The sequence below is a fragment of the Anguilla anguilla genome, chromosome 3 (assembly GCF_013347855.1).
Source record: "Anguilla anguilla isolate fAngAng1 chromosome 3, fAngAng1.pri, whole genome shotgun sequence".
Taxonomy (NCBI): domain Eukaryota; kingdom Metazoa; phylum Chordata; class Actinopteri; order Anguilliformes; family Anguillidae; genus Anguilla; species Anguilla anguilla.
In genome coordinates this window covers 406,287-425,000 of record NC_049203.1, presented here as the reverse complement: position 1 = coordinate 425,000, position 18,714 = coordinate 406,287, and the positions used below count along the sequence as shown (strand labels likewise).

Sequence of the window (18,714 nt, the reverse complement as noted above, 5' to 3'; positions counted from 1 at the left end):
TGCTTAGCTAATGTCCCATGGTGTTTGATTGACACTTCCTGGAATCCTGTCGAATTTAAGCCTCCTGGCTGATCAACACAAGATGGGCATTTTGTTCTTAAAAGCAAAGCGTTTGTCTGGATAAAGCAGAACAAACCCATCTTGTCTGCTTGATAGTTTATATTCACCTAAAACATTCTTTAATTTGATGGAAACAACAAACATGTTTAGATCCTGAAAAATAACCATTTGAACCAATATTTACAAAGACAAAGTACATAATCAGTACTGTGTGTTCTGCCTTCCTGGAAATGTTTATACTTCTTTTTTTATAGCTGACAGATGCATTTTTGGGCCAAGGTCTGCATAAAAGGTGTATGTAATGCTGAACCCAGGGACATTCCTAATGCCTTAGTGCTGCATGTATAACACCTTCAGCACTATGCTGTTACATTTCGGCAAATCATTTATTGAGCGTGTCTTAGCTGTAACTCGTTGCGTATTGTATTCGTTGACATTTGGGATGCACCAGTTGTGCTGTCCTGTTCTCTCTGTGATTTATTGCGATGCTTGTGCTGTTGTATTAGCGGTGTTTGTCCTAACTCCTAGCGCTGTTGTTTTTGTGTTGTTTGTAGTAATTTGCTTGGCTGCTTTTGTTGGAATTTTTCACGCTGTTGTGTTTGTTGTAACTTGTTGCACAGTTGTGATGTTGTGCTTGTAACTTGTTGCACTGCTGTGTTTGTTGTGCTGTTGTGTCCCTGCTCAGGGATTGGCCAGGTCAACTGTTCAGCTTCCTGATTGGCCACATAAACAGATCCTCTCCACCGAGTGGGATAATTAGTTTTGCTTCATGTCAATCTAAACCGGAGATTTTTTTGAACAGAGCGAGCTTTGAAGTGAAGCCCTGTATGAATTCACTTGATCTGGGTGTCTCTTAAGTTCAGAGCTTTATTTTTTTAAGTAGCGCATGTTATGAATTTTTAACCAACCCTTTGAGTTTCCTTCAGCGATGCAGGGCCATATTAACATCAAAGCACAAAACTCACTCTCCCTCTCTGGTTCCCTCTCTCTCCGTGGTTCCACGCACATAGCTCTGGGAAATGGAGTCCTCTTCCAGGGAAATCAGATGGAAAAGCACACCCTTGTGTCCTATATTTGTTTTATCCCCCTTCCTGCTGCTCTCGGGTGTAAACATGCCGTCAAACTCTCGGCTTTGACAAACATTTACTCCAGGACTGGAGTTAAACCTGCAGGCACAGCACCCCCTCCAGGACTGGAGTTAAACCTGCAGGCACAGCACCCCCTCCAGGACTGGAGTTAAACCTGCAGGCACAGCGCCCCCTCCAGGACTGGAGTTAAACCTGCAGACACTGCGGCCCTCTAGGACTGGAGTTAAACCTGCAGGCACAGCGCCCCCTCCAGGACTGGAGTTAAACCTGCAGGCACAGCGCCCCCTCCAGGACTGGAGTTAAACCTGCAGGCACAGCGCCCCCTCCAGGACTGGAGTTAAACCTGCAGACACTGCGGCCCTCCAGGACTGGAGTTAAACCTGCAGACACTGCGGCCCTCTAGGACTGGATGCTGACACCTGTGATTTAGGAGGTGGTGAGGTTTAAATCTGGAGATGGATAAAGTGCGGAGGACGGGTATAGAGGTCAGGGCTAATGTTGGCTCAGAGAGAGGAGAGTGAGGGAGAGCTTGAATCGGTGAAAGAGTATTATGAGGGATGGACGGGAGAACGATCCCTGCCTGAGAGAGCAGCCTTCAGCATCGCAGCCACAGCAACTGTTGCTATAGAGACTGTGGAGATCAGGAGTTCAGGACAGGAAGATCATTATTGTTACTTAAACAATCTGTGCATGCTTGTAGGGAAGATACTTGTTTCCAGTTAATAAAGGAAAGACTTGTGCAGGTTCCTGGGCTGCATGTGCAGTAGTGATTGACAGGTCTGATTAAGCCTCAGGCCACGCCTTCATTTGTGCAGGTCCATCTGAGAGAGGCTCATGTGGAAAGTTCAGGTGGTGTAAAAATGTCTCTGTCCTCGAGCGCTTTGACAGAGACATCCTGGTCAGTACATAACCCAGTACTGATTTACTTCAGAAAATGGGTTAAAAAATAATCAATTTGCTCTTCTCATTTATTCTTTAATTTTAGTATTAACATTGATGTGCAGCTGACAGATGGTCCCTAGAGAGTTTGTTCTGAAAAAGTGAAGGGGGGGTGTGGGTGGTGATAGCTAAATCATTAACAGAGTGCAATTAACAGTCTTCTCATTAATTAAGAGCCCATTCTTAGATGTATTGATTTTGTCAAGGAATGATTAAACAAGAAATATCTGGGAAAACTGACAAAGCAAAAAAAGTGTTTTTTCGTCATTAAAGCTCAGATTAATGGCGATTGACAGATTGATTTAGTATAAACAGTCTCATGGTTTGAGCATGGCTTTCTTGGTTAATATTACAAGTAACACGTTTTACTACCTTTGAGTGGAGAGCAGTGGTAAAATCAAAGCTCTCTCCCTCTCTCTCCCTCCCTCTTTCTCCTCATCTCTCTCTTGCTCTCTCTCTCCTTCTCTCTCCCTCCTTCTTTCTCCCCCTCGCTCTTCCTCTCTCAGGCAGTGGGTTAATAGAACATCTGTGTGAACCTGATTCAGTAACTAATCCTGCTACATTGGAAACCATATTATCTGAATCGCGAACACAGCAATTTAGCCCTCCCTTTCTGATAAGGAATGTGAAGTACATGAAGCTGAATCTGTCTGATGGTCTGTGTGAAAGCTCCTTATCAAACGGCGGCTAGCTTTACTCTCTGGATATCTACAGAGATCAGCAAACCCGGGGCAGCTGGGTAATCGGTGACTGGTCAAACAGACCAGCTCTCCACGGAGCCTGTGCTCCGGATGCGACCCCAAATCGCTCGTGTTTACCGTCCGGTCCGTGTTCGGGGCGGCGCCAAGGCCAGGGAGAACCAGATGCAGCGCAGACGGGAAAACCGCTGGGGGAGGTGTGTCCCGTGTGGAAGGGAGGGGCCTCAGGTTCGGAGACGGGCTGTAATTTTAATCAGATTCTCCCACAGACTCTGCTTCTGAAGCCCTTTGGGGGCCTCTGTCCCCCTGCTGCTGATTAAGCTCCACTCATCAGCTCTGTACTCAGGTCCTGCTGTGTTTTACACCATGTGGACAGTTTCTGCATTTCCATGACTTTTGAGTGGATGTGTGTGTATATGTGTGCGCATGTGTTTGTGCATGTATGTTTTTGTATGTGTGTGTGTGTGTGTGCCCAGTCCCCTAACCCTAATACTTCAGTACTGCCCAGTCCTCTAACCACTGTACTGCACTGCCAATTTTTCAGGCAGGAAGTAATAAAACCAACTTGTCCCCTGACCCGTAGGTAAAGAGCCTTTAGGGTGCTGAGGTGTGCGTGGGTAGGGGATGTTTTAGTTTGGAAGAGGAAGGTTTTGAGGGAAGTTTGAGGATATTCACACACAGGAGGGGGACCTGCTCCATTTTGGGAGAGGGATATGTTCCACCCCCCCCCCCCCCAGCAAGGTGGTTGCCGTTTCCATGAATAATTTGAGAGTGCCTCCATGGGGTTCCGTCTAGGAGAGATTTGGGCTCAGCATGCCAACCCTATAGCAGAAACTGATCGCGTTTATCTCCTACTGAACCCTGTTATCTCCTACTGAACTTCGTTATCTCCTGCTCTCCATGCCATCAGAGCCAGGAGCTACAGCCTATCAGAAACATGGTCATCCAAGTCCAGCCTATCAGAATCATCGCCATCCGAGTCCAGCCTGTACGGACCCACTGGCCGCTTGTCCTCAGTGCCTCCCTGACAGACTGTGACCTCACGATACCTCTGTCTCTGTCCCATATGTGTCCTGCTTTAATGCTTTTTAATGACAGTTGGAGTTACTTCCCAATACCCCCCTAATATATCACTACAACAGTCTGACATCAAGATTACCATTAAACTGCCTGCAAGAGAAGAGCTCCCAGCTTGATTTGTGGCCCCACGATGAAGAGACAAGTGTAGTGTTTTCTTATTCATTTCTGACATGCTAAAACTTATTTTTCATCACTTGGGAAACAAACGCAAAGAAACTTCAGCATGATGCGTGTTAAAAATGGAAACAAAAAGTAAAATACAATTAACAGCTTGTTTATAACTCCTTGGGAAATTTTCTCTAGATTAAGTGATATGTGAAGTGTGTGGGTGTGAATTTTACACTTACAACAAAAAAAGTTTTTTTTTTTCTTTTTCTACATGGGCCGCTCTTTGCTGAACCAATAAGCAAACAGAAGTGGTACAACACTCTGTCTCACACCCCCTGAGTCACATGACTCTATTTGTTCTGAGTTTTGCTAGAAATCGCAGTAAGGCACCACGAAATCTGATTTATGAATCACTAAAGCTAAGGGCTCCCTGCAGCTGAGTTGGGAAGGTATTTTAGCACCTCAGCCTGGGCTCTGTAGCCTAAATATCACAGGATCAGCACCACGGACAGCAGCAGCATGCTTCTGATCAGCACCATGGACAGCAGCATGCTCCTGATCAGCACCATGGACGGCAGCATGCTCCTGATCAGCACCATGGACAGCAGCATGCTCCTGATCAGCACCACGGACAGCATATTGAAGGGTGGTACATACAGAATTCATTTGTCTGTGGTGGAGAAGGTGTCCTTCAGCTCATTATGGGCAAAGCTGTGTCATACTTCCATAGTTTTCAGCTGCCTGTCGTTCTGCAGAACAGAAACGTGTAAATTGAAACCTGCTTTCAGGGTGAACCTCAGCGCTCCTGTGATGCCCGTCTTCCATATGGGCCAGGCTTTCCCCCTGTGCTTTAAGAGTTCATCTGAATCCAGCAGATGAGCTCTAGGGGAGTTTGTGTTTTACCTGAAACTAGAAGCTTTTGTTTCTGACTCCTTTCTGTGAATGTTTCAGATCTGTGGATGAATTACACCCAGAACTTAAGACTGGCCAAGCGTATAAAAACACTGGCAGAGCCGCACTGAGCTGTGCAGTGTACGAGACGCCTCAGAAGGCCTCGTTTATCCAGGCTGAACTGTTTAGGGTTCGGGTTTAATCACAGAACAGAAGGACGAGCTCGTAAACTTTAAATGCTGCTGCACTCCATCCTGAATCCAGGCACACTGATGCGCCCAGACCCAGGGAGCGGGGCCCCAGACCCAGGGAGCGGGGTCCCAGACCCAGGGAGCGGGGTCCCAGACCCAGGGAGCGGGGTCCCAGACCCAGGGAGCGGGGTCCCAGACCCAGGGAGCGGGGTCCCAGACCCAGGGAGCCGGGTCCCAGACCCAGGGAGCGGGGTCCCAGACCCAGGGAGCGGGGTCCCAGACCCAGGGAGCGGGGTCCCAGACCCAGGGAGCCGGGTCCCAGACCCAGGGAGCCGGGTCCCAGACCCAGGGAGCCGGGTCCCAGACCCAGGGAGCGGGGTCCCAGACTCAGGGAGCGGGGCCCCAGACCCAGGGAGCGGGGCCCCAGACCCAGGGAGCGGGGTCCCAGACCCAGGGAGCGGGGCCCCAGACCCAGGGAGCGGGGTCCCAGACCCACAGAGTGGGGTCCCAGACCCAGGGAGTGGGGTCCCAGACCCAGGGAGCAGGGTCCCAGACCCAGGGAGCGGGGTCCCGGACGTACGGAACGGGGTCCCTCACCCCCGTCAGGCCGCCTGGTTCACTTGCTGATGTTTCACGTTTGAGCTGCTGTCATGATGCATCAGAGGGCGGGGCTCAGCAGTGAGTGACAGCTGACAGCTCCTCGCAGCCATCCCCCCCCCCCCCCCCCACCATCGCTGGGTCCTTATCTCCTGCTCCCCAGATAGCCTGCCCTGTCCTCTCCTCCCGTCCAAATGCGGCTCTGATTGACAGCTGGACCGCAGGATTCTACTCACGCAGCCGGCCTGACAGGGCCAGAGACACTCACTCTAAAAATACACACTGCACATGCTTAGTCTAATACCACACTGCACACGCTCAGTCTAATAGCCACACTGCACATGCTCAGTCTAATAGCCACACTGCACATGCTCAGTCTAATACCCACACTGCACATGCTCAGTCTAATACCCACACTGCACACGCTCAGTCTAATACCACACTGCACACGCTCAGTCTAATACCCACACTGCACACGCTCAGTCTAATACCACACTGCACACGCTCAGTCTAATACCACACTTCACACTCCCAGTCTAATACCCACACTGGACATAGAGAGAGCACGAAATAAACATAAACTATGTCACCTAAAAGAAAATATGCACAAAAACTCATACAAATTACAACCTTTCTGAGAAACTTTAGGACGACCCACAGGTCGTGTGGGCGCATACCCCTGGAGGCCTAGCAGCTGTACACAGTACATAATGTACCCTGAACAGTATCAGCACTGTGAACAATCAGTGTATAACAGCTCCCCCAACCACATCAGGCTGCTCCAGTCACATGCACAGGCTGCTCCAATCACATGAACAGACCTGCTCCAATCACATGCACAGGCTGCTCCAATCACATGCAGTGTGACAGTTTCCCATCCATGAGCAGGCAGACAGCCCCATCTTTACACCAGACTCTGAAATACATCAAGGCCATTCAGAAAAACATAGTTCTCATACTAAGTCCTACATTGCGGAGAATGCTCCAAATAACAAAAGAACTTCGCAAAAAAGAATCACTGGTGAATATCCCTGAACACTGTTGTCAGTTTACTCAACGCAGGCTCCATGCTCTTCATTTTATGTCACTCCGCACCGCTCGGGGGTGCAGAACGCTTGTGAGGCACATATTACCAGAGCCAGCTAGAATGTGTGAAGCCTACCCTGCACCAAAACAAGAAGAACATGTTCCTGTCTGGATGGGATACAGGATAAAATGATTCATCCTAAATTTGGTAAAACAAAGGAGGTCAAACATTCCTCCTGGAAGGAGGATAAACATTCTTCCATCGTGGTGAACCCATTGGATAGATCTTCACTTCCTGGAACCTCTTATCCCATAACCGTGATGCAGCCAACCATGTAATATCTGGTCCAGTTGCAGACGGGGGCAGGTCTGCAATCTGCTGGGCTGTTTGCAAACTGTTCGCACTGGGGGCTAACACACTCTACCCTGTATGAACTCAAAACCCTGGTTTTCTGCTCGTCTCTCGTTTGAAATGTGTCATTTTGCTTGAAAAGGTCTCTTTTGTTTTGAGTATGCTGGTACCTACCTATGCTGGTATGCTGGAGGCCTGTAGAAACCAGACCCTTAAACATGAACACTGAGTCTACAGAGCTGCGCTTTGATCTCTGTAGAGAGAGGGGGGAAGGAGAGAGAGAGCGCAGAGAGTGTGTGTGAGAGAGTGAGAGACAGCAAGAAGGAGAGAGAGGGGGGGGGGGGGGAGAGACGTTCACATACACACACACACACACACACACACAGGTGAAAGGATAATTAGACCGATCTATCTTCGCAGGGCTGACGGGGAGGCCGTGCGCGGGGGGGGGGGGGGGGGGGGGGGGGGGGGGGGGGGGGGGGGGGGGGGGGGGTGGGGGTGGGGGGGGTGGGTTCTGTGCTTGTTAGCGGCAGGTGTTGATATTTATGATAATAACAGACAGTGCACCTCTCCCCCACACTCAGGCTCAGTACATATTAATGTGTCAGGCAGCAATCAAGCAGCTCCAGGCTGTTAGCTCCCACCTGTCACCATCACTCAGGGTTACGCTCGTCAGCCCAGCTCACCCCCAAATCAGGGGCCAAATACCTGCTCCAAGCGCACCCCCAAAATCAGTGGCCAAATGCCTGCTTTTACCCTTTTTACAGGACAGGAAGTCACTAAATGCACCAAGCACAGGGGCAGGAAGTGGCTAAATACACCAAGCACAGGGGCAGGAAGTGGCTAAATACACCAAGCACAGGGGCAGGAAGTTAGCAGTGAAACTCAGGGCCATTGTGAGATGCTGGGTTACTGATGCAGTGTGAGTGTGTTTGTAGCAGGGGACTGGAACACTGGTAATGTGATGGATTTCAGGAGAATGCTGCTAGCCACCAGTTATCTATTCCAGTAGAGCAGGGCTGAATCATAATAATAATACTACATGCTACACAATAATGCTACACATTAAAAAGTAATTTATTACAGTTTTTCCTTGTTATGCATTTAGTTGTGCAATGTTTCTGTAAAGTTTTGTACACATTCTGTGTGTTATATGGTGTAGTGTGTGATGTTACTGTTAATGGTCTGTGTTATATGGTTTAGTTTGTAATCTTAGCTCAGTTCCTCATTCATTCTCATTCTCTGTCTTCTCTGTAGTCTGAGCAGCTGGGAATTCTGGGACTTCAAGGTCCCATAATACATTCAGGAAAGTATATTTTGTACTGCTGAAAGAACAAACTCTACTTTTCGCTTTAAACCGTGACTCTTAGGAAGCCCAGACTGCAGAGCGATACACTCGCAGTAAGTGATACTACATCAGGATTGGTCGCTCTAATTGATCTGAGAACCATCTGTGGAAAAAGCAGCTTGTTCTTGATCAGGTTTTGCATTTCTCCAATGACTCTATTAAAAAGCTTTTGCTGGTAGTGCAGCTGGCTTTGCATTATTGAGTGGAGGGATGAGAGTTACATACAAGCGATCTTCCTCTCAGATCACTCAAACGCTCCATCGACCGCACAAGCATTTTACGCATTTTGTTAATAAAAGATCAAATGTAAATGTATGACCAGAGGACTCTTAAGTGTTAGGCAGCTTATAGTGACATCATGAAAGAGTTTTCCTCCTTTCACAGGCAGTGTGATGTATTTAGTTTCCCTGCCAGGAGGGTGGACAGCTGCCCTGTCTCTCTTCCTGTAACTCAGAGCTGTAATCAAACCCCTTTCCTCTGCCAGCTACGACAGAAGAAGATCCAGGAAAGACAGAAAATGTCTAAACAAAAGCATTGTGGGAAGCAGTGTCACCTTGGTGACCGTGGGTGTTTCTGATAGGTCCTGTGCTTTTGTTCCAGGTCATCACCGTGGAAACGCCGATAGAGCGGGAAGAGAGCAGAGGGCAAGAATATTTCCTGCACCACACCTCTGACCCCACCCCTGGGACCAGCATCACTGCTCTGACTGGTCAGACCAAAGGGTCACTGGAAGCAGGGTGACAGAACAGGTTGGTTGATTGGATCTTCCACTCCCCTGTGAATTGACCAATCAGAGGTCTTGTGCCTGTTAGGTCTACATCACTAATACAGGAACTCTCTTTGACTGGCTCTCCTATATTAATGTTTTACAGTCTGAACTGAGCTTATCAGGGGGAGTATTGTTTAAACAGAAATCCAATTATGGAACCAAGGTTACCTCCAGTTGGGGCTGGATGTGGGGGTAGAAATTAAAATATATCAATGCAAAGAGTCAATTAAAAAAAGAACAGGAACATTTCTATTGCATTTCAATGGCTTATATTACACTGAAAGGGCATTTAGTAAATTTCAATGTGAATATAATTGCAGATATTGTTTGTATTTCTGGTTAATGGTGTTATTGTTGATATCTGCTGAAAAAGATACATTCTGGAGGAAAAGCACAACAATATGTTTTTCATTGTCATTTTTCATAATCTGCATAGTATCTAGTACACAGTTAAATTTGTTTTATAATCAAATTGCATTGATCAATTAGGAACAAACTCCTGGGGTGTGTATAAGCATATTCATATGGTTATTATTACATGTTACTGTTCTCTATAACACCAGTATAATCACCCTTAGTCTTCAGATTGTGTGCTTTATAACACCCGTATAACCACTTTTAGCCTAGCAAGCATGTGCTTTATAACACCCGTATAACCACTTTTAGCCTAGTGAGCATGTGCTTTATAACACACATATAACCACTTTTAGCCTAGCAAGCATATGCTTTATAGCACCCGTGTAACTACTTTTAGCCGAGCGACTGTGTGCTTTATAACAGCAGTAGAATCACTCTTAGCCTGGCGAGTGTGTGCTTTTTAACAGCAGTACAATCTCTCTTAGCCTAGCGATCATCTGCTTTATAACATTGGTCTGAATGTTGCACAAGGTTTATGGTTCTTCAGGGGACTTCTGGCTGCCCTGTGGAGCCAGTGTGTCAGAGCCAATGGGTCAGAGCCACATGTACACGCACACGCACACACACATACATACACATGCATGTACAGACACACACGCACATACTCACACACAGTCCCCTTGGCCTAGTGCACATATTTCATGTCAGTGTCAGATAAAATTCTCTCTCTAGATTTGGGCAGACAGCAGGGGGAGGGGGAAGTATGAGGGGTGGGGGGGCAGGACAGAGAACACTGGAAAGGAAACCGAGTCATCAGCTGAGACCCAGGGAGACGGGGAGGGGGCCTGGTGGGGTGGGGGGTGTCAGCTGAGATCTAGGGGGATGGGGGGTGCTGGGGATGGGGGTGGGATTGGCGGGCTATGTTGGGAGATGCGTGGACAGCGAGGTCACTCCTGTTATTGGGCGATGTTGGGGATGTGTGGACAGCGAGGTCACTCCTGTTATTGGGCGATGTTGGGAGATGCGTGGACAGCGAGGTCACTCCTGTTATTGGGCAATGTTGGGAGACGTGTGGACAGCGAGGTCACTCCTGTTATTGGGCGACGTTGGGAGATGCGTGGACAGCGAGGTCACTCCTGTTATTGGGTGACGTTGGGAGATGCGTGGACAGCGAGGTCACTCCTGTTATTGGGTGATGTTGGGGATGTGTGGACAGCGAGGTCACTCCTGTTATTGGGCGATGTTGGGAGATGCGTGGACAGCGAGGTCACTCCTGTTATTGGGCAATGTTGGGAGACGTGTGGACAGCGAGGTCACTCCTGTTATTGGGCGACGTTGGGGATGCGTGCTTTTGCAGGAGGACACTGATTTGAGCTGAGCCGCCTGTGATTAGAAACGTCACTCAGTGTCAGAATGATCAGCCTGCTGCACCGCCGTCCTCTCGCCTTTCTTAAACGCCATCGCCGCACCGTGTTTCCTCTTTCTCTCTTTCCAATTACTCCCCCTGATTGAATATATGCAAATCCCCCTCAAATTAAAAGCCGCATGCAAGGGGACACTTTGGGGACAGTGTTTTCTCATGCAAATTCACCCCCCCCCCCTTACCGTCTCTCAGCAACCTCTAACTGCGCTGCCGCTGTGGAATTCAGATGACACCATCAGCCTCAAAGCCAACTACGGAGGGACAGACAGACAGACGGACGGACTGACAGGCCGGCAGAATGACAGGCCCACAGACAGGCAGACAGGCCGGCAGAATGACAGGCCCACAGACAGACAGACAGACTGACAGACAGACAGGTTGTGACCTTTGTCATTCAGTCACTCACAGGAAGTGGCTCTGCTGTACAGGAAGAGTGACAGCAGCTAAACTGAGTTTTCTTATTTTCCTCTCGGTTTGTTTTCATGAAAACCCATCTCCCTCCTCTCCTCTCTTCCTCCGCTGTCACCTCTCTTTTTATCTCTCTGACCTCACCTCTCCTCTGTCTCTCACTCCTTTTCTTCTCTCTTCCAATTTGTCCTCATCTCAGCCTCTCTCTCTCCACATCCCTCTCTATCTGTCTGCTCTTCCCATATTTACCCATCTAACTGTCAGCTGATGGGATAGGGAAGGGTGGAGGCGGGGGGATAGTGAGAGAAAGTAAATGAGAGAGAGCGAGAGAGGGAGATGGAAAGGGAGAGGGAGATAGAGGGAGAAGAGAGAGGGTGAGAGAGAGAATATAGCATCTGAGGTCCATCCTCTATCTCGGCTGGCTTGCTCTGTTGTTTGATAAATAATTTGCTCGGCGCACAGCGAGTTGCTCCTCCATTAAGTGGCTTCTGTGGCCTGTGACCTGAAGCTGTCTCAGCCGTGTGGCTCCTCCCTGCATGGCATGATGGGAAATCAGCCGAAAGGCCGTTTCCCCTCTCGGTCCGTGGCTCCTCCAAGCTCAGCAACAGCAGACCTGTGCGAGTGGCAGTCCTCGCTGTGTCTCTGGTGCTCGCTGTGTCTCTGGTGACTCTGTTTGTGGCAGTCCTCGCTCTGTCTCTGGTGACTCTGTCTGTGGCAGTCCTCGCTGTGTCTCTGGTGCTCGCTGTGTCTCTGGTGACTCTGTTTGTGGCAGTCCTCGCTGTGTCTCTGGTGCTCGCTGTGTCTCTGGTGACTCTGTTTGTGGCAGTCCTCGCTGTGTCTCTGGTGCTCGCTGTGTCTCTGGTGACTCTGTTTGTGGCAGTCCTCGCTGTGTCTCTGGTGCTCGCTGTGTCTCTGGTGACTCTGTTTGTGGCAGGCCCGCGCGCGGCTCTGTTTGCGGGAGATTATCCGTCTCCGGTCCGCTGGCCGCGGCTGCAAAGCCCTCGCGATGGGGCCGTTAGCGTTGCGCTCCGCTAGCTCTGGGGATATGCATGTGCCCTGATACGTGCTCCATGTCAGGCGTTAAACACCCGGTTCAGCCTGCACATCCTCTTAAGCCCTTCAGAAGCGCTCTGGGCTGGAAGGGAAGCCGTGCTGATGGCTCTCCCTCATGCAGCAGACAGAACAGCCTCTTTTGCACACAATCCCAGGCTCAGCGTCTCCAGGGACTCCAGTGTCTTATTTTATTGGGTTTTGCAGCATGGCCAAGCTGGGCCAGATCTGCCAGTCAGCAACTGCCCTATGCCCCCCACCCCCCTGCTAAAATCACACACACACACACACACACACACAGGCAAGCACATGCACACACACACGCACTCACACACACACAAGCACACACACACACACTCACACACACATGCACGCACACGCACACACACGCACGCACACACACACTCACACACACGCACACGCACACGTACACACACACTTACAGGTCCCCTAACCCTCATCCCCAGCCTCAGTTCTGTGATGTCACTTTACCCACAGCAAACAGAGAGGGGTTCTACCAATCATGGAGCATGTTGGTAACAACCAATGTAACAATAATGACAGTGATTGGTTGATATACTGTGCCTTTTTTCTGGTCATTCCCATTGGGATTGTGGAAGTATTGGAGGAAAGTACCCACCAGCATCTGCATCTGATTATTTGTTGACACCTACATATGCCATGATTGATGGGGTTCCTCTCTGTTTTTTACGAGCCATTTTACGTTTACTTTTGCAGTTTTCAGAGACTCTTAGACAGAGTGACATAGACAGATTGCATTTTTAGGTGCAATCCCTGTATACAGCAGAACATTTACCGCAGCAGTTTAAATAAAGCACCTTGCTCAGGGCTACGACAGCAGCACCCATACCTGCCAATCAAAACTGCAACCGTGGAGTTGGAAGTCCGGTTCCCTGACTGTACTACACTACGTTCAGCCATTTTGTCTGCTTTTGTAGTCTCTCAGTGGTCTGGGAGCCATGTTTGGCCCGGCTGGTGACCGGGGTGCTGTGCTTATTTCACTGCACAAAGTCAGAAAGAACCAGAGGGGTTCTCTGGAGTTGACTGGCAACTTATAATCCACTCTCCCCTGCCCCCGCCCTGAAAACTTAATTAGTTCCTGTTTCACGCAGGGAAGGTTTTTAATGCCTAACTGGGCTCTCAGTCACAGAAACAGGAAGTACTGTGTGAAAGGGAGGGAAGATTGTGATTCCTCCTGATTCCAGGGCTCCTGTAGATCAGATGTTTTTATTTTCCCATCTATTGCACTGGAGCACAAGCTGTGTGTGCGTACGTGTGTGTGTGTGTGTGTGTGTGTGTGTGTGCGTGCGTATGTGTGTGTGTGTGTGTGTGCGTGTATGTGTGTGTGCATGCATCTGCACAAGTGGGTGTGCATGCATGCGTTTGCGTGTTTGTGTGTGCGTACGTATGTATGCGTGTGCATGCGTGCGTTTGTGTGTGTGTGTGTGCATGCATGCAAGCATCTATGTAATGATATTTATAGGAACTTGTGGGTAAGTTGGCTGCTGTTGATGATTTCGCCATAATGACATTTTTCAACATTCTTCTCATTCTCTTTCTTTTTGGTTCGTACGTTCATCTATCACTCTGTTCCTGCTGTCCGCTGTGCATCTGTCTGATCTGCACCCATAGACATCATTACAGCTCTCATTTTTCTCTTTAATTAAGTTCCCTTGGTCCATCGGTGACTGGATATTGGAAGAGACATGTTAATGGGAATACCTCTTTTAAAGTATGAGACATTACATCAGTGATGGGACCAAATTAGCATCTGAATGTGTGTTAGAACACCTCTAATGGACTGGGTGACAGAGCCTCATTCCAGCTACAGCGATGACTCTCAGGTCACCCCCCTCGCTCTCTCTGTCTCTCTCTCTCTTTCTCCCTCACCCTCTCTCTCTCTTTCTCGCTCATTCACTCTCACCCTCCCTTCCTCCCTCCCTCTCTACATCAGCCATGGAAACCTCCCTATGATGCTTTATCAGACATAAATACACATGCATTCATGTGCAGGAGACTGAAACCAAGGCCTACCTCAGGTCTGTGTACGCAGGTGCATGCATGTAATGATTACTCTCAGATCCTGCATGTGTGTGTCGTGTGGTGTGTGCTGTGTGTGTGTGTGTGCATGTGTGTGTCGTGTGGCGTGTGCTGTATGTCTGAGGGGGCAGATCCTGGGTGTGTGGCGTGTGCTGTGTGTGTGTGTGGCGTGTGCTGTGTGTGTGTGTGTGTGCGTGCGTGCGTGCGTGTGTGTGTCGTGTGGCGTGTGCTGTGTGTGTGTGTGTGTGTGTGTGTGGGGGCAGATCCTGTGTGTGTGTGTGTGTGGCGTGTGTGTGTGTGTGTGGTGTGCTGTGTGTGTGTGTGTGTGTGTGTGTGTGTGTGTGTGTGTGTGTGTGTGTGTGTGTGGCGTGTGCTGTGCGTGTGGCGTGTGCTGTGTGTGTGTGTGTGCGTGCGTGTGGCGTGTGCTGTGTGTGTGTGTGTGTGTGTGTGTGTGTGTGGCGTGTGCTGTGTGTGTGTGTGTGTGTGTGTGGCGTGTGCTGTGTGTGTGTGTGTGTGTGTGTGTGTGGCGTGCTGTGTGTGTGTGTGTGTGTGTGAGGGGGCAGATCCTGTGTGTGTGTGTGTGTGTGGCGTGTGTGTGTGTGGTGTGGTGTGTGCTGTGTGTGTGTGTGTGTGTGTGTGTGTGTGTGTGTGTGTGTGTGGCGTGTGGCGTGTGCTGTGTGTGTGTGTGTCGTGTGGCGTGTGTGTGTGTGGCGTGTGCTGTGTGTGTGTGTGTGGCATGTGCTGTGTGTGTGTGTGTCGTGTGGCGTGTGGCGTGTGCTGTGTGTGTGTGTGTGTGTGTGTGTGTGTGTGTGTGTGCTGTGTGTGGCGTGTGCTGTGTGTCTGTGTGTGTGTGTGTGTGTGTGCTGTGTGTGTGTGTGGCGTGTGCTCTGTGTGTCTGAGAGGGCAGATCCTGTGTGTGTGTGTGTGTGTGTGTGTGGTGTGTGTGTGTGTGTGTGTGTGTGTGTGTGTGTGTGTGTGTGTGTGTGGCGTGTGGCGTGCTCTGCGCTGTGTGTCTGAGGGGGCAGTAAGGTCAGCACTCAGGCTGGTACACCAGAATCAGCCACAGGAACATCTTGGGAAAAACCAAAAGAAGAGCTGCACTGTCCAGACCTCACCTGCAGACTCTACTCCCAAACACGGCTGTTCCAGAAGGGTCTGGTCTGCTTCCTTCAAAACAGAAAAAGAAAGTTACGCTCACATGCCCGCATGCAAATATGCACACACACATGCTCGCATGCACACACGCATGCTCGCATGCACACACGCATGCTCACATGCACACACGCATGCTCACATGCACACTCATGCACAGGCCCCTCCTCATTTTGGGCATTAGTTAGCAGGTCTGCCAGGGTCCAGGTGGGCCATGTCTGAGGGGGATTGTGATAATACCCTGAAATCACCCGTCTCATCCGTCTCTGTCCAGTTCCAGCAGAGAGCAGCTGCTCCTCCTGACTGCAATTTCAATTTACCAAATTTCGGCCTGTGAGTGCTGTGAGCCAGCTCAGACAGAGGAGGGAGGGAAAACAGGCACATCTCTCACCCCTCTGCCCGAAACGCTGTTCCCCTGACCCCACTACTTTATTAAGAGTCTGCGTACACATACACTGCTCACCTCTCCACCTCCCTGCTCCTCACCTCTCCATCTCTCTGCTCCTCACCTCTTCATCTCCCCGCTCCTTACCTCTCCACCTCCCCACTCCTCACCTCTCTACCTCCCTTCTCTTCACCTCTCCATCTCTCTGCTCCTCACCTCCCCACCTCCCTGCTCCTTACCTCTCCATCTCTCTGCTCCTCACCTCCTCACCTCCCTGCTCCTCACCTCTCCATCTCTCTGCTCCTCACCTCCCCACCTCCCTGCTCCTCACCGCCCTACTGTATCAAAAATCTGCGCAGACACTCTCCTTACCCTTCTGCCAAATTAAAAGTCTGCGCAGACACTCTCCTCACCCTTCTGCCAAATTAAAAGTCTGCGCAGACACTCTCCTCACCCTTCTGCCAAATTAAAAGTCTGCACAGGCAAATCCTTACCATTCTGCTAAATTAAGTCTAATTAAACCCTCAGTCTCCAGTAGAAGTTTAAAAAAGAAGAGCCCAGGTGATCTATTGGTGCAGAATGAGGCTTTATGGGAAATGTATGCCTCATTTCCCCTGGGAGTGGCTCTGTGTTCCGTGTATCGGCCTCTTCGCTGGTCTCCCCTTCCCTGTGCTGGAGAACGAGTGCTGCTCACAGTTCTGCTTTAGCTCACAGTTCTGTTTTAGCTCACAGTTCTGCTTTAGCTCACAGTTCTGCTTTAGCTCACAGTTCTGTTTTAGCTGTACCGACAGACTTGTGATTGTTCTCCTTCCTTCTCCACTCTTCTGTTCTTCTTCATTCCTCCCCTTCCCTCTCTTCCCTTCTTTCCGATCCTACGCTCTCCATTTTTTTCACCTGCGTTTCTCTATCCCCTTCTTCCTCCCGTCCTCCGGTGCCCCCGCCCCCCCCCCCCGCCTGTTATTCTCGGTGTTTTAGCTTCAGTGATATTCATGGTATAAATTCTGAATGTCGGAGCCTCAGTGTCAGTCCAGGATCGGCTGTTTGCTCACACAGCATCGCTGAACACGCACACGCGTGACGCCTGGCTCAGGCATGTGCTCCTGTAATGCTGGAGCATGTTGGAGTACACAGGCGTGAGGTCCGCCATGGCGGCTGAGAACGCACACACGCGTGTGCAGTATCTATGACGGGTGCTATCACACCTTGAGAGGTTTTTTTTCTATTTACAAAAAAATAAATAAAAAATGCTCCGATGACTAAGGAAAACACCCACATGGAAATGTTTTTATTTATATGGTCATAATATTTCCAACAAATGAATAGCAGTTTTTTAAACACTGTCCATTGGCAGCTATACTCATATCTCAGGTATAATACCTGAGCAGACTCACCTGAGATTCATGACTGAGCTTCATAGCATTTGAGAAGATGCTGTTTGTTCCAGTACCTAGCAGTCAGCAGGGCAGGTGTTGCACAGGTAGTGATTTCTCCATTCCAAGCATTACTGGGTTACTGGGGGGGGGGGGGGGGGGGGGGGTTAGGGGTTACTGGGACTTTGTCAGCATCTTTCCATTTCTGAAGGCTTCTGGCTTTAGAGCCACACTGTTTTGCACTTGAGATTTTTACTACAAATATTCAGTCATAAGAAAGGCCCAGTTTGATGTTTTGCTTGGTTTTTTTTTCCTTCTAGATTTTCTAGTCTTAAACCAGCGGTAATTTTGCATTAATTATGATTTTTGGATATTTGCATTCCACATTCATTTATGAGCTTTCTGTGTGGAGGCATTTCCCTGCCGTATCGTACTGCCTGTTAATGTGATAAAACCTGAGATCGTTCTCCTGGACCCATAAAACCGCATGTGAGCAGTTAACTAGTGCTCTCTGGGTCCCTGTCTCTGTCCTGGTACTGGGGGCGTGGCTGTCTGTCCTATATCCATAGTCCTGTTGTGAATGAAGCAGGAACTATTCCTATTCATGATGCCAAGCATAGCTTTTAGCATTTTAATTAGCTTATCTATAAGCATCTTTAAAAAACACTTGACTCATTTGGCCTCCATTTAAGGCACAGAAATGCAACCCTATGGAGCCAGTTTCACTCAGTCTCATCATCATTAAAACCAATTTAACGCCTGCAAATGAATTCTGTGAGGAACTGAAAACAAGCTGTGGGTCATTCACAGAGGATAATGTCGCCATAAGGGTGCAATAAACAATTATTCACAAAGGAGCCAAAATTGTTCACGTAATGATGTAACGCATAGGGCCTAAAGTAGAGCCTTGTGGGACACCTTTCATCATAACCAGGTGTTCATGCCATCTGCAGCTGAGCATTGCAATCAGACAGGTACTTTTAAAATCAATCGCAGGTGGCTCAATCTACACCAATGGAGGACAAGCTCTCCAGCAGCAAAGCATGATCCCCAGGACGTTAGGCTTTAGAAAGGTCGATATCGAGAGCAGCACAATGCTCTCTCTTATCTGCAATATTCACTTTATCATTCACAACAAGACATGCCACAGAGGTGCTGCTTTGTCCGGCTCTAAATCCTGACTGATGACCGTTGAAAATACCGATCTTTGATAAGGAGGCTTAAGGCTGCGAATTGACCAAGGAAAAGTTTTAAAATAAGCTGACGGTTATTTATATCTCAGGCATCACCTCCCTTGTGTAGAGAGAGTGTGTGCACTGCTTGCCTAACCTTGGGAATAATACTTAATAGAATCATAAATT

The 18,714-nt window shown here is 49.1% G+C and overlaps 1 long non-coding RNA gene across 3 annotated transcripts in view; it reads left to right on the top strand.

Annotated features, from left to right (window-relative positions):
* LOC118222830 overlaps positions 1-18,714 on the top strand; it is a 162,565-nt gene that overhangs the window by 133,894 nt on the left and 9,957 nt on the right. For all 3 annotated transcript variants that reach the window (XR_004764338.1, XR_004764339.1, XR_004764340.1), the window contains exon 3: positions 8,979-9,127. This is a non-coding gene — a long non-coding RNA (uncharacterized LOC118222830). The remainder of the gene's footprint in view (positions 1-8,978; positions 9,128-18,714) is intronic.